The following is a 16,623-nucleotide window of genomic DNA, read 5'->3' on the forward strand; positions in this document are numbered from 1 at the left end:
CAGATAAAGAATTTTTAAAAAATAGAGTATTAAAATGCCACATATATATTAAAGTGAAACTGTTCACCTGTGACAACAGGCATCTTACCACCAACATCAGTATTTTATGCTAGGTGAATTCAGTATTTCCTGTTAATAAAAAATAAAAGCATTTCCTAGTTGCTTGATTTTGCAGCTGTGGACAAGAAATTCAGAGTTTGGTTCAATTTAATATACCACAGACTTTAAAAAATATGTACAATGCACTTTCATATTACCTAAATGAAAATAATAATTTAAAAATAATTTAACTGTGTAATTGGTTTAGCTGGCTGCAAGGAGAACACAGAGATGGTTTGTTGCTTTACACTGAGAAAATCCTGTTTCTAGGATAAGACTGATTCACAAGAAGAAAATAATTCCCGATAACACACCCATGAACTTCTCATTGTGGGTGAATATGTATGTGCACAAACACTACTCTTTGTTGTGTCCAGTAGCAGAAGCAGCAGCGATGGGTCCAATTTCAATACCTTTGAATACATCACAAGCTGTATTAAGAAGTAAATAATTATAAAAAAATGCTTGAACATAACTTAATAAACTTTTGTACAACGAGTATGTAGAAGTCTCCCATGCCTCGAAGATGACAATAACACGACAAAAGGAATGTAACAGGAATCCTTATGACCTCTGGTGGCAGCCTGAGGGAAAGAATCAGATTTGGGGTTTGTCTGCCAAGGGAAAAAGAGGGTTGATTTTTCACTCTTACCAACAAGCCATCGTTTCTAACAGAATATTGTTTTGACATCATGACAGTAAGCCATGTCTTTACTCGGTGAAAGCCAGGGACTGGCAACCCTTTGTTGTTAGGAATTGCAGATAGTTAATTACAGGACAGCCACAGGCAGCTGGAGAGTGGATGCTCAGGTACTGCCATGGTTTCTTCTCCCTGCTTTTCTGAGAGCAGCTTTCCCCTTCTCTGCCACCTCCTCCTGCTACTGCATTGCTGTAAGACCCTCAAAGGCCACCCTGAGAACTCATAATGAAAGGAAAACACTGAGTTCCTCCAAGTTTCTAAGAGCTCTCATGTTACCAAACCTCATTCTGATTGTTGAAATTTTTTTAATTTTTTAAGCTTTTCCTCCCTTCCTCAACCAACACTATCAAACTCTGAAAAGACAACACTGATTTTCTAAATATAAATACAGCCAGCCATAAGACTAATTCTAGAGATAAAATATAGCATAGTTCAAACCTTATTGTAAAACTCTGTGGCAAATTTTTCTGTATTGGTACATCAGTGAATTTTTCTAAGAAATTTTTCTTACACTCTGATGGGAAAGCTGAAGGAAGAAATGACCAGGTAATAGGAAAGTTTTCATTCAAGCCATGGCTATTCTTTTCTTGTAATAGAGATCTTAAGTGAATGTTCTCTAAAGATTATTCCAATATTTGGTTAATCTTATTATAAATATTTCACAGAACTGTAGGAATTCAACTTTTATTATGTCTTTGAGCTAACCTCATTTTATGAGTGAGGGAGCACCTTGCATTTTCCCACTCTAATCCCAGTCTGTGCCAGATGGCTTGTGTGTGTTCCTACTCTTACTCTTCTTCTGTGCCCATGTCTTTCACTCCTCATTGTCCCATTGCACTCCCCTGTTCCCATTTTGCCACCAGCCTTGCCTGATTTGCAGCCTGGTTTCTCTTCTTCCTGACACAACTTTCCTGTTCATCCTTCTTCCTTTCCTCTGATGCTTTCCCTCTTCTGTCAGTGGGTGATGACCACAGGAGAGTAAGGTATAGTCCAATGCACAAATCACTGCCACGCATTTGGTTCTGAGAGAGGCCCTGGGGGAGAGATCTCTCACAGCTGGGTTTTCTTAGTCACATCTCCAAGATTAAAGAAGGAAGAGGGGGGGGGAAATGCAATGTTAATTCAGATGGTGGCTACCTTTTACATTGAATTTAGAGTTGGTTTTACAAAAAGCTGGAAATTGACACTTGTGATTCTGTCCTTCAGTCCTGTTATGGAATTCTCATCAGCTCTCCACGCAAAGATATGAAAAACATGTGAGTTTTCAATAAACTAGTGAGCCATATCTTCTGTAATCCCATTTGGTGTCTGTAAGATTTAAAAATACAATCTGTCTCTCAGTGAATTTAGACCTTGTCCATATACAGAAAGGTGTGAATAGCTGCATGATACCACTGGTGCAGCTGAAGAAGAGCAGTGCCTCCAGCATGGACTCAGATAAAATGCTGCAAAGTTTCCATATGTTGGCTGTTTTTATAACGGTGGCTAAAGAGACCTTTCATTTTTCTAATATATTTTTGCTGTAGATTTTTTGTCTTTACATTCTTTTTAGTAGTTTAAAAAAGCATCACAAATCATGCAGAGATGCAGTCTCTTTCCTGAGGAGAATATGGTCTTACAGACCTCATAAACCCAATGAGAGTTGCAAAACAAAAACAAAGTCACATGGCAAAAAATCCTCAGGTATAACACTAACTAACCAAGGGCATTCACATGTATTTATTTGTATTATATTACGAAATACCAGTCTTGCCATTGTTTTGATATTTTAACTAAATATAAACAGTGTGACCACAAAACCCAGCAAGTTTTGAAACTCAAAATTCAGTAACAACTGTGCCACCCACAGAAAACATGTTCCATCCCCTGACCTGCATATCCCTTTATGCTCCAGCTGCCACTGTTGCCCAGCTCAGGTGGCTAAGGAAGATCTTTGGGCACCTTCACTTGGCTTCCCAGTTCAACACATCTCTCTTTGGTCACCCAGTGCTGTTCACTACTCTCATAACTCTCATTATCTCTTTTTCCTGCTCATTCAAGGCACTCTTTGCCAGCCACTTCCTGCCAAGAGTGCACTACACCTGACGTAGGTCTTCCCTCAGGGTTCGGAAGTGGGAAGGACCTTCCCTGTTATTGAGACCAGGTCTTGTTTTTGTAGAAAACTAATGTATGACTGGAACTTTTTAACTCTACTGCTTCAGAAAGAGTATTCTACTAGTTTTAAGACTGAACATCTCTTTCCAACAAAATAGATGCACAGTTCTTGTATATTAATTTCTTCCTGGACCAGCACTGAGCCTTTGCTCAGTAGTTCCCTCCTGTGGGTTTACACTCCTGTGCTGCTTATAGAAATAAATCTTAGATTCTCTCAGATAACATTTTGTGAGGCCAACCAAATTAAGTCATTTTAGTTTTCTCATACAGCATAGGTTTTCACTGGTCATATTTTTCTTTGACTTTGTCATATTGTATTTCACATAATTATGGTTCATCTGCTTCTCTTACTGCTACTCTCCAATATAATTTATCTAATTCTGTAAGATATTGTGGTATTCTTTTGTCCTGGTCTTCTCACTGGTTTTCTGTACTGATCCTCTCAGTTCTGTACCATCAGAAAATGCCATTATCATGAGCATTGTTTGCATGCCCAGGTCATTAATTTAAGTAAGAGCAATAAATCCCAAGACTGAAGAATTAATGTTGTCAGCTCCCTTGGGTATTACATCTCCATGCTGAACACCTCTGTCTTCCTTCAAACTCTTTTTTACCTTACTGTTCTTTTATTACTTCACGACTAGTGTTTAATAATTTATCTCATGGCTCTAAGATAAATTGGCATTATTAGGCATTAATGAAGTCCTAATGGATTAGTTTTACTGGGTCTAGTCTAAAAAAAAGTACCAAAGAAAAGTAATTTTTGCTTAATTCTTTGGTTAATTCTTTGCTTCCCTAACTCATAACATACTTTATTGTCATTTATTATTTTTGTTAGGATTTGCTTGCAAGCTTCCTGTGCTGATTTTGTCAAGATAAAAGTGCAATTTCTCAGCTTACTGTCTCTGTTGTAACTCTTCAGCCCCGTGTCTCTATCCACAATTTGAAAATAATCACTAAAAATCTTGGATACTGAACCGGTATTTTGTTGGCCAGGTTATTCAATACTCTGGAATAAAGAGTTCATGATCACCATGAGAAGCACACTCCCTCCTTATCATTTTCCCTTTCAGGTCAGATGTGGTAATTAAGATACCCCAATTTACATTGTCACCCTGCTTTTGGCACCATGCACTTTTGTGGGTTTTTTAACTGAAGGTTGAGGCTGAGTGACAGTTTCAAGGCCATCCCTGGTGCAATTTTCATCTCAATGCTTTTTAATTTCTAAGACACATGAAATGAAAACCCATTGTTGCAGACCTTTTCTCTGTGTGTTCATCTGTAATTACAGTAAGATAAAATTGCTCAGTATATCACAAGTAGAAAGGCAGTCAATACATTTTCTTCTACTCTTAGCAACGTCTTTCTTGGGCTTGGATTACTGTCTACAAAAATATTTTATACATCTTCAATGTATTTCATGAGAAATTTATGCATATACACAATGAAGAAAGGGTAATTTCTTGTATGTTCTGGGGCTTTTTTTTGTCTTTATACAATTTTGCAACACAGAACTAACCAATATTTTGTCGCTCATATTAGAGGTCATTCCTCACTTCCCGGATTCCTGGCAGAAGGGAACGCACGAGCAGATAACCTGACAATGGTTGTTTCAAACACTTTGCCAAACATCTTTGAACAAGCAAAACTGAGTCATGCCTTTTTCCACCAAAACGCACAAGCATTTGTGAGGATGTTTCACATTTCTAAAAGTCAAGCCAAAACCATCATTAGTACTTGCTCTGACTGTCAGCTTGTGCAACCCCGTTTCTACAGGAGCTGTCAACCCACGGGGTTTGCAAAGCTTGCAGTTATGGCAAACAGACATCACCAAACACCCCTCCTTTTGGAAATTTAAAAACATCCATGTGTCAGTGGACATGTTCTCAGGAGCGGTATTTGCCTCTGTTCATACTGGAGAAACTGCCAATCATGCCTGCCAACATTTTTTGCAAGCATTTGCTTCACTAGGCATACCCCAAGAAATCAAAACAGACAATGGCCCTGCATACATATCCCAAAAATTGGCCACACTTTTAATGGATCGGGGTGTTCACCACACCTTTGGTATTTCCCACTCTCCCACAGGTCAAGCAATCACTGAAAGGACACATCACACCCTAAAACATATTTTAGATCAACAGAAGGGGGGAGTGGAGGTGACGCTACAGATGAGGTCGAGTAAAGCTTTATATGTTTTTAATTTTTCAACAGCTCTTTTGCAGAACCTGATCCACCAATTTTTAGGCATTTTTCAAATAACACACAAGCAAAATTGAGAGAAATTCCCAGTTTTAATTAGAAATCCTGAGACACAGCACATTGAAGGTCCTTTTGGACCTTGGGGCAAATGGTGTACTTGTGTTTCCACAGGTGCAGGACCTAAGTGGGTCCCTGCAAGGAATGTCAAACGATATTGCACACGAGAATCCTCTGACAACTCTATGAGTGAAGAAGCAGGCACGCAGACGTGAGCCGAACAGGGAGATTGCGAGTCACGCCCGACATCCCTAGCTCACCCGTGGAATTTGCAAACCTTGATTTCATGTCAATAATAAATGAGTGAACTGTTGCTTTCGTAGAGCTCTTTGGCAAAAGCTTGGTATCCATTGTGTTCAGTAAAAGTGTGTCCCCTCATTGGTTGTGCAAGGGGAAATTTCACCTTTGCCATTGCCACCTTTTACCATTGCCATTTGGGGAAGAAATATAAACAGAATTTATGAATTGCAATATATGGGAAAGTCTTTTGCCAAAAAGTAGCTCTCAAAAAGAATGGAGGAAAATCAAGTGTTTTATTGGAGTTTGTTAGCTTTGCTTGCTTTTTTGCAACACAGATTTTCCTGTGGTACGACCAAAAACAAATGTTTGGGTCACCTTAGCCAAAGCAGCAGGCTCAGATACCATATGTCTGTCTAATTTGAACCCAGAAATGCCTTTTGCAACCTGTTTAGTTGGTGTGCCAGTTAAAGATTGGCCAATACCCATCTATCATGATCCCTTCACCAAAAAGCAACTTAACAGCAAACCAGGAGAAGTTGCTAGCGGGAGCAATCCCGTAAGGGATTGGGACCTTTGGACCATAAAACTCCCCAAAGCAACTGCTGAACCCCAGGAACTGGAAATTCTGGGCTCCTTGACAATGGACTTATACCTTACCTTTTCAGATAACAATCAGCAAAAGAAAGATCCTCCCAGACACAATGTCACTCCTAATCACCCTGTCTACAAAAACTCAAGTTTTTGGTGTAATTACTCAGGCAGTTGGGGTGGATGCTCTGGAGTTAACCAATATCCATGGCAATTACCAAAAGGATATTGGTCCATTGGCAGAGGTAAGGCTTGGCAAGGCATTCCATCACACCTTGAAGGTGGTCCATGCAGCACTGGACAACTTACTGTGCTAGCACCCAATGCTAAAACAGTCGTCAGGGAAAAACATAGAAGGAAAAGATCTGCTCATCCATATGGTGAGAATTGTAACAGTGAGTTTAGACCCTGGAAAACTGTGGCAAGGGTTTCAGCAGGTTTGTTAGTACCCCAACTTGCCTCAGCAATGGGATTGAAGCAATTGGATCAAGTAGGATGTTGGCTGAGTAAACAAACCAATGCCACATCCATTGCGATCAGTGATATGCTGACTGACATCAACAGTGTTAGACATGCTACCCTTCAAAACAGAGCAGCAATTGATTTCCTTTTACTGGCACATGGACATGGTTGCAAAGAATTTGAAGGATTGTGTTGTATGAACTTGTCTGATCACTCTGAATCCATCCACAAAAGTATACAAAAGCTGAAAGATCTAAGTCTCAAATTCAAAGAGACAGTGGATCATGGCTAGACGGTTTGTTTGAGGGATGGAGCTCTGCACCTTGGTTGAAGGAGCTCTGCAAAGCAGGTTTATATGTGTTGATGATTGTAGTGGTGATATTGGTAGTTGTGCCTTGTATACTTCAGTGTGTGCGATGAATGACAGACAAAACTGTTAAGGAAGTTTTTGTCATACAAGAGAATGATGTAGGAAAAGGGATCACAGAAAGTTCTCAGAATCTTACACAGGCCGTTATGGATGAAGGCTTTGAATTAAGGCCTTGGAATGGACGAGACCTATTCAAACGATACAAAACAACTAACGCTGGATTTGACCTACGTTCTTGAAATAGACCCAAACCTTTCACAGCATTAAAATCGCAGTGGTGTAAAATAGCACCACTTAGAGCAAGCAGAAGAAGTGCCTTTATGTAGAGGAGCTATGAAACTCAAGGTAGTCGATAAGCGACAAAGTTAAGAGGGTTTCTTTATGGTTGTACTGAGAGGGGGAACTGTGGGGAAACACAAAAGGTGGAAAAAGCTTTTAGGTGTGAGAAAAAAGCAGGTTATAGGAATAAAGCAGAAGAATTTAGGGATCAGCTTTGGCTGCAAAAACTTGAAGAAGATACAGTTATACAGCAAGCAAGGACATTAAAACAATGGTTAGAGTTTTTAGGTTTGGCTGAGATAGGTTTTGAAGTTGCAAAAAATATGCTTAGTAAGATAGATAAGTTTAAGCTTAATAATGGAATATTGTGTATTATTATATGAGGCATAACAAGCAACTATTGTGTACAACAGGTGTACGTGCACTATTGTGGGTTGGTTAAAACAGTTGTCTGTAACTTTGAGAAGCATGCTATTGGCTGAGAAGCTTTTAAGAATGCTCTGTAACCAGGAAGCCTTTGGATGTCTGCAACAGCGTGAGCTTTGTACCATCTCTGTCTCAACTCTGTATGTGAGACTGATAACAGAATAAGTAATAAAAGGCTCCTCGAACGTCTGTCCGGGCTCCCTGTTCTGTTTGTTGACAGAAATGCTGACATCAGATGCCAAAAAAATAGAAAATGTCAAATGCATTGCTATCAAACAGGCTATTTCAGCCAACATTTCTACAGGAACTGCTTTCTTTTTGATATATACCTCATATGCCTTGGCCTTCTGGTATGGTATCATTGTGATACTTTCCAATTTTCATAGAGTTCACAATCCTAAAATTCTTCTGCTTGATGAGGCAACATCAGCTTAGGATACTGAGAGTGAATCAGCAGTGAAGGCAGCACTGGGCCAGGTCAGTATTGGTCAGTGTTGAAGTGTTTTTGTCAGTGCCCATGGAATTCAGTTAATGATGTTATGGGTAGAACTGAACAGCAGCAGGCTCCCCAAACAAACTTTAGTCTTTAGAGCACGGCAGAGCTCAATGTGTGCTGAGACCTAAATATTCCCAAGCAGTTTTGGGGAACCCTGTGGTCCCAGCAAAGTAATTGAAAAACAGCTTGGGGGTTTCTTCTAGACCAGCTGCTACATGTTGACTGCTGTCTAGACCTAACTTATAAACCACACAGACAATTCAAAGCAATAGCCAACCTTGCTGTCTGCTCTAAGCATGTCTATGAACCATTTACAGAACAATTCCACCTATAGCCCAGACTGAATCAATCGTATTTGCTGATTTTTTCCCCCCTCTGTTTCTCTACCTTACTATGCATCTATGCTTATGGTCTGGATGAAGACAAATTCTCACCATTGCATAAACAGTTTCAGTAATGATTGCAGTTTCTCTATGGACAAAATGTTCAGGGAACATTTTTTCAACAGATGCTGTCACAGGAGAAGTACTTAATCTGCCTTCTCATTATCAAAAATCTTTTAATTCCTAGTGTTTACTTGGACAATTAATTACTTGACAATTAATTGCCACTAATTTCAGCAAGAATTGGACTCTTTGTCCAGGAGTTCTAATTCCTCATAATTCACACTATTTTGTGAAGCTATGCTCACTGGCACACACAGTGATCTTCCTCCCAACCCGTGACCTGTAAAGTGAATCCCAGAGACAGCAGGGCAGAGAACTGCTGGTTGACTCATTTGGTGGGATTGCCAAGCAAGTGCTGCAATATAAAACTTACAGAGCTTGTTTAAACAAGCTACTTAGCCTCTCACCTCCCCCACACAGCTTTGAAATATGTCCTCCTATTGACATTTCTGGCAGAGCATGACAGAAAGGCTTGCTCGGACTAGACTAGCTCTGATTGCTGATGTTGAGCAAGACAAAGCTAACCTGTTGTCTGCCAAGCATTCATTTGTCCTCCTCTTGCCTAATTTTTCTCTTCCTCACTGTGCTCAACATGTACCTCCACAGAAGGTTTACATCCAATGTAGACTAGACTCTTTTCCCTGCAGGCTTTACCCAACTTCTGATGAATCTCTATTTACTGTTTTTGTGGATGGGACGTTCTGCTTTTTATAATGAAGGATGTTAACTCGATTTTCTTCTGTATTTTGATGTGATTTTAGCTTTTTAGTATCACCTCAGATACAGTGAATCTCTCAGTCTACCAAGAAAAATCATACATATTTTTATAGGCTGTTTGAATGGCTGTCATTTCCAGTTCTTAAAATCATATTACAATATAAAGATATCAGGTTTATCTAGAATTTCATGGACAACATGCCATATATTACAATTTTATCTTTTATTTCATAATTGGAAAACATAGTAATCCACTTATATTCTGGCAGTTCAAAATGTTTAGTGAAGATTTTTAAACTGAATTATATGAAGTTTGTAGTCATTTCTTGGATCATTCGATATTAATACAAAGTTATCCCAGCAGACACTGTCACAATGTGCCTGTAAATACATCTGTCATGACAAACTACATACTTCTAAAATTTGTTTATGAGTAATTTAAAAAATGGAAAAAACTGTATGAGTAATACAAGTATGATTTTAAGTACCTTAACATATATTTTCATTGAAACTATATTTTGCAGTATCTGATTTAAGTTACATTTTTGCTTTAGTTTACCTTGAAGAAACTTAAAAATATTGTGAAGTTCAAATTCCTCAGCTGTCCATTTTGATCTTTACTAGAACACCATTTTAAAATCTATTGTTCAACTCTAATATGAAGAGAGGAAATGTTATATATGCCTGAAAATGTTCATCTGGAGCCACAATTCCACTGTTTCCAGGTCAGGAAAAGATGCTACACATAGCTCAGTGGCTCAAAATGCAGATCTTACAGCTGCACTTGAAAATGGTGTCATCACAGAATAAGTTGATAATGAATTAATGGAACAGAATGGAATTTACTACAAGCTTGTCAATATGCAGGTAGCTTTTCTCATAGATTTTATCATAGGGTGCACCATTGACCTAACTGGATTGAATTGCTCCCAAAGGTACTTCCAGCTTTGCAGTATTTTCTCAGTGAAGAAACTCCAGGGGAAAAAAGCTCCCTTGAAGACTGCTAAACTTCAGATAAGGAAAAATTCATATTAAGTAAAATGTTCAAGTTTAATTCAAAGCTGTAAATTACAGGAGTTCTAAACAATTTTTTTTCAGAAGTATGACATTAAAAATAAAGTATATGTGAAGGTAAAAATTAAGATTGTGGAAAAAAGGAAGATGTGGAGTTGATTGCCTCTCAGACTACTTTTCCAGACTACGTCATAGTCACCAGACTAAAATCAAAATCCACTTGCTGGCAGCTAAAGTCCTACCTTTGCTAGGTAATCTACTGTAGATTAATTGCCCCTTGATTCATTCACTCACATCCAGAAAAGGTCCCCTTCCTTGTTGTACACTGGTAGAGATGCAACTGGAGAGAAGTTCCTTATCCAAGACTTGTGTGGCAACAAGTGCGCATCAATATAAGATGAGAATTAAAGTTATAATCCCTTTCAACGATAATTTAGCAGCGCCAAAATTCTCCCTATCCTGAAAAACAATCCCCACCTCTTTATTAGGAAAAGATGCATCAGTTGTTTAAGTCATTTCAGGAATGAAGACAAAACTGAGATCCTCGGCACCCTGTTCTTGAATTCACTGATAGAATGGTTGAGAACTGCACTGTACTTGTCCAAAATTACCAGATCTAGAGGCTGTGTGGTTAAAAGTGGCATCGGTACCTGAATCAGCTCTCACTTTGATCTGCCAAATGAAATCCTGAGACATTCCTGAATTTGGTTCTGAAGGAACGTTAACTAAGTCATAGGATTATAAAATCACTCAGGTTAGAGATGGCCATCTAATCCAACCCCTGCTGAAGGCAGGGTGCACTTTGAGGTCAGGGCAGAGGTGCTCAGAGCTATGTACAATTGGCTTTGAAATACTTCCAAAAATGGAGACTCCACACCCTCCTCAAGCCCTCTGCTCCAATGCCTCCCACTCTCATTGTGAAAATTCAAAATCTTTTATGCAAGTACCTTTACAAATCCACAGCATCTTAATGACTCAGACTTCTGAAGTTTTGTAATTCAGACATGACTTATCTTGAATATTTTTATTATCTCCCAAGCTATCTCCTGAACTTCTCAAGCAGTTTCTCTCAGGCCTACACTTGGAAATAGCTATAAATTTTGTTTCCTATTCTTCTTAGCTCCCTCCTTGCACTGAAAGTCCCTCTCAGTGACTTTCTGATTCTCCTTTAATTTAAGACTTTTAATATAATTTTTGCATTTTAAAATGACTTTCTGGCAGGTCTCTTCAGTTAACTTAGTTCTGTATATTTTCATAACAGTTTAATATAATAAAATAATGAAAAAAAAAAAAAAAATGTGGCTAAAACACACCCACACACCCACACACCCACACACCCACACACCCACACCCTGCTTATGTGTGTTAGCGTAATGTCTAGGTTTTCAGTGAATGTAGAGAAGACTTAATGAAACTCAGTACTTAATTGGGCTTTGCAAAAATACTCAGCTCTTATCAATCTTTCTTCTACTTGACAGGAATTGTAGTTTTTATTCAGAATTGTTCATCATTTGAAAGTACAGGATCAGATAGAATCATAGAATCATTGAATGGTTTGGGTTTGAAGGGACCTTAAAGACCATCCAGTTCTAACCCCCCTGTCATGGGTAGGGACACCCTCCACTAGGCCAGGTTGCTCAAAGCCCCCTCCAACTGGGACTTGAACACTTCCAGGGATGGAGCATCCACAGCTTCTCTGGACAACCTACTCCAGTGCCTCACCATCTGCACAAATTTTCTTCCTAATATCTAATCTAAGTCTACTCTCATCCATTTAAAAACTGTTACTGCTTATCCCATCACTACACTCCCTGTTAAAAAGGGCCTCTCTAGCTTTCTTGTAGCCCCTTTTAGGTACTGGAAGGCTCCTGTAAGGTCTTTCTGGAGCTTTGTCCTCTCCAAGCTGAACAAACTCAGGTTTTCTCAAATCTTTCCTCATAAGAGAGGCATTTCAGCCCTCTGATCATGTTTGCGGCCTTCTTTGGATTTATCCAACAGGTCCATGTCTTTATGTTGGGCCCCCAGAGCTGGATGCAGTGTTCCAGGTGGGGTCTCACTAGGGCAGAGCAGAGGGGCAGAATCCCCTCCCTCGCCCTGCTGCCCACGCTGCTTTTGGGGCAGCCCAGGGTGTGTTTGGCTTTCTGAGCTGCAAGGGCACATTGCTGGGTCATACCAAGCTTCTTATCAACCAACGTCTCCAAGTCCTTCTCAGCAGGGCTGCTCTCAATCCATTCTCTTCCCAGCCCTTGTCTGTGTTGGATTACATCAGTGCAGGTGCACTTGGCCTTGGTGAACTCCATGAGGTTTGCAGGGGCCCACCTTGAGCCCATCAAGGTCCCTCTGGATGGCTGCAAACAAATTTTAGCATTATACTGTGTTTTGTTTCAGGCATCAGGAACTGAGGATCAGTTACAGAAAGAAGGCAGTGCATCAGATGCCTCAGAGAAAGCACAGAAAGGATCAATACTGACTGGACAAAAAACCCCATCCATTCAGAAAAGCATTAAAAGGTTCAGAAACCTGCATCATGAACTTGATCTAAAAGTTCGTGTCTCTGTATTCATACTTGCCTGTGTTTTTCATAACTAATGGGATAAAAAAGGAACACAATCCCACTTGAGAGGGCATAACTTTTAAACAAAATTTGTGAAGGCATCCTGTGTGTCTGGGTAAGGACTCATAAACTGACATAATCCTAAAAGAGTTCTGTGGAAATGCCTTTTCCTCTGAAGCTAAATGCTTTGTTGTGGTACTTAAAATTGTTTGATTAATATTATTTAAAAAATTACTTTAATATTAAATTCTCAACTTCTGTTTCTGGATAGTTCCATGAAAGGTAAGTGACTTACTGTATATCTCATTTACATGTGCAAATTGCTTTATTTATTGCTCAGCTACTTGTTCTTGCCTAGTCTGTAGAGTAGTGAACACCACCTTGCTTCCTTCTGCCTGATGCCTCTGAGAATATGGTGCCTTTTCTGAAAAGACATCCAGCCTTTGCCCTCTCTTCAGGCAATTCCCAGTTCTCTGATGCCCTTGGAAAAGAAAAGAAGATGCTGATGTAGCTGTTATGGGTATTCCTCAACCTAATGTGTCTGCCTGTCTCATCTCATATCTCATCTCATCTCAGCTCAGCTCAGCTCATCTCATCTCTGTGTGGTCTGGCCTTGCATGGCCCTGCCCCAGGAGCGAGAGATTCCCAGCACATTTTTGTGCACACTGAGTTGTGTTGTAGTCAGTATCTGTGCAGGTTTAGAGGCTTCCTCTAGAAAATAACCAGCAGCACAATAGGTTTTGACTGTAAGCTCCTAGAGAGAGAGGGGGAAATCCTTGGTATTTGTACAGTGCCTAAAACAAGCATAGGGTCTGGTGGAGCCTGAAGACTGCTACATGATATACACTTATTTCTTAATAATGTATCATTTTTCTCTACCTTATAGGTGCTAAATTTAGGTTTTAAAAACTTGGATTACCTCAGTTACAGATTGAATTTTTTTTTACATGGTAATATTATTTTAAACTGTATGCACATAGTCACTTTACTTACCTGAAAAAGACAAAAAATATGATAAGGTAATACAAAAGCCTTTTTTTTTTTTTTCCTCAAACAGGATTTCACATTAGGCAAAGCTGGAGAAATTCTTACAATGAGGCTTTGATCCATAGTATTTAAAGGATGACTTCTGAGTCAGGTTAAACCATTATATATTTAGTTTTCTGGAGCTTTAGAAATGCTTGTTTGTTTAGATGACATAAACTGTCTTTGTGTTTATTTAAGCAGTTATGCTGTGGTCCTACCCACAAAGATACCACACTGATTTCTTTAGCTCAGTTTGGAAACCAGCTGTGCTAGATCTTCAAAAGAGGTGTTGTAACTGCTGGACTCTGCCTAGCAGGCTGCAGCTCCCTGAGAGCACAGCAGGGTTTCCTAGGGCTGTGCGATCAGTCACATCCCGGAGTCCATTTCGGACAGCCCCGCGATCTGGCTCCGGCAGCCAGCAGCGTTACAACGCAGTGGATGGCAAAGGAGGTAGAGAAGGGTCTCTCATGAAGGTGGTAAGATGGCTTTATTCACATCTTGTGCCAGTGCCCTCGGTGGCAGAGAGAGACACCGGGGTCAGGGTGCTTTTGTCAGGAACTCAAGGGTGGTCCCTGGGCAGGGTTGGGGTACAGGAGGAAATAGGGAGAAACTGAAGGAGTGGCCAAGGCTAGGACAAGGAACAGAGGGAACATCACAGAATCAGGGGGTTAACAGGCTACCACAGACAGGTCCAGGTACATATTTTGAATGGTTTTTAAATGTAACTCTACGTCAAGTGTAGAAAAGCTCAAAGGTAATTGTGGTGTTTATTTAGCTGTTTTAATAAAATCAAAGCACCTTGGGATGGAGGACCAGAGAAAGTAGACTGTGTTCTACGAGACTGAACCTGAAATTCAAATCAGCCTTCAAAGACAGCTAACTCATATAGACTAGGACCCACAAAAAATAACTAGTGAAGAGAATAGGACCTGGATATCTGACTAACTGCACTCACTAAACTGGTGGCTGCTCCTCGGTAGAAGGCACAGAGCCAAAGACAGTAACAGTAGGGATCAGGTCTAGGAGCAGGGCTCTGCTGTCAGTAGAAGTACAGTCAGCAACGAAGCTAAATCTTTTAAAAAGAATCAGTCTGAAATGCAAGCAGGGCCGTCTCCAGTTGCTAAGCAGTGAGTAGGTCAGCAAGGTTCCCAAGAGTGTGTGTAAGCAGCCCTATCACCACCGTTGGAGGCTTGGCACTAGCTTCCTCCTGGAGCTGGAGCAGGGCTGAGCTGCTCAGCACCCGCTGCAGAGTGTGTGAGATGCCAGTGGAAACTGCTAAACCAAACCCTACCTGGGAGGCACAGCCTGCAGTGGTACTTGCCCTGAGGGCTTGATGGTGTTTTCAGTCTATATTTTAGCACAGCTAGAACTAATGCAAATATTTTTATCCCTATTTTGTTGCCATTCCTACCCTTACCAGTGGATACCCTAACAAGTATTCTTTTTAATTCATCACGTATTTTAGGGAAATGTTGGTATTCAGCATATTATCAATCCACAGCATAACTTCAATCCTTCTCTGAATTTCTACTAAATTTTACTCTCACCTGACCCAGTTGTAGGCATGCTTGTGATCCCTGAAGTAGTAGAAAGCAGAGCAATGTGAGACTAGACCAGACACATCTCTCCCTTGTCATTCTCTCACTACAGACAGTGGTTTATCCCAGCTACGTCCACAACCTCACCACTTATTGAGCCCATGCAGCTGAGTGAAGGTTTCCTGGCCTCCACAGAGGATCGTTTCCTCCCTGAGACGTTCCCAGAGCCAACGTGACTCACATCAGCTCCACTTGTTAACCCCTTCCCTAGCAACCCAGATGCCTCTTCTTTCTGGTTTATAGAGGGAAGGGATTATAGGTCACCTCCTTGGAAATTAAGTCCCATGAGACTTCTTTGACCAGCCAAGGAGGAAAGTGAGGTCTCTCAGACCATGCTGAATCTCAACAAATCCCTGCAGGAAGGGCTTGAAAAGACCCTAAAGGAAAATGAGTGGTCTTCATGGTCTGAGGATTCAAGTAATGCCACTGTATTCACTTTTCTTACTCTGGTGTCAAGTGTCCACCTGGCAACCTCTTCAAGTGTCAGGCAGTGCAACAGTGGGGCCTGGGAGGGTTTTGTGTATTAGCACCAACACATGTGGTGTGTTCTCCTAGCATGTAACACCAAAGCAGCCACCTGGCTTTGTTAGCCTAGAGCCGAATCAGAACTGCTTCTTTCACGTATTTTTTTTCTTACCACATATAAGAATATAGTACTTTACTGCACTTAAAAATGATCCCCTACCCTCAATAAAACCCCAAGAAATCAACATGTAATATGTTTGTTTATGTATAAAGGTTCTGCATTTATACACTTATGGTAAGAAACATAAAAACTCTTAAAATACCGTAACAGTTCTTACACAAAAATACCATTCTTTGAAACAAATTATGTATGTGTAAAGTAATACAAAACTTAAGATTATTTCATGACGATGACATTTTAGTTTTGATATTTGGCAAATCTGGAGGAAAGATGGAATGAATTTTTTATTTTTGCTTCCTGGATTTAAATAAGACAAATGTCTTGCATTTAATTCAGACATTTTAGTTTTCAAAGATGTGTTTTAAAGTCACTGGTACCCTCACCAATTAATTTGAATTGTTAATGAGATAGAAAAGTGTATAATTGCCAAGATATTTTCCCCCTAAAAATAGTATCTTCCAGATGAGGAAGAGGTGGTGTTGAGAAATCTCCCAGCTCTGCACACTATTTCCCATACGTGTTCTCAGACACCACAGAGATTTTGCAGCA

This window comes from Corvus hawaiiensis, chromosome 1 (genome assembly GCF_020740725.1).
Source record: "Corvus hawaiiensis isolate bCorHaw1 chromosome 1, bCorHaw1.pri.cur, whole genome shotgun sequence".
In the NCBI taxonomy this organism is placed as follows: Eukaryota; Metazoa; Chordata; class Aves; order Passeriformes; family Corvidae; genus Corvus; species Corvus hawaiiensis.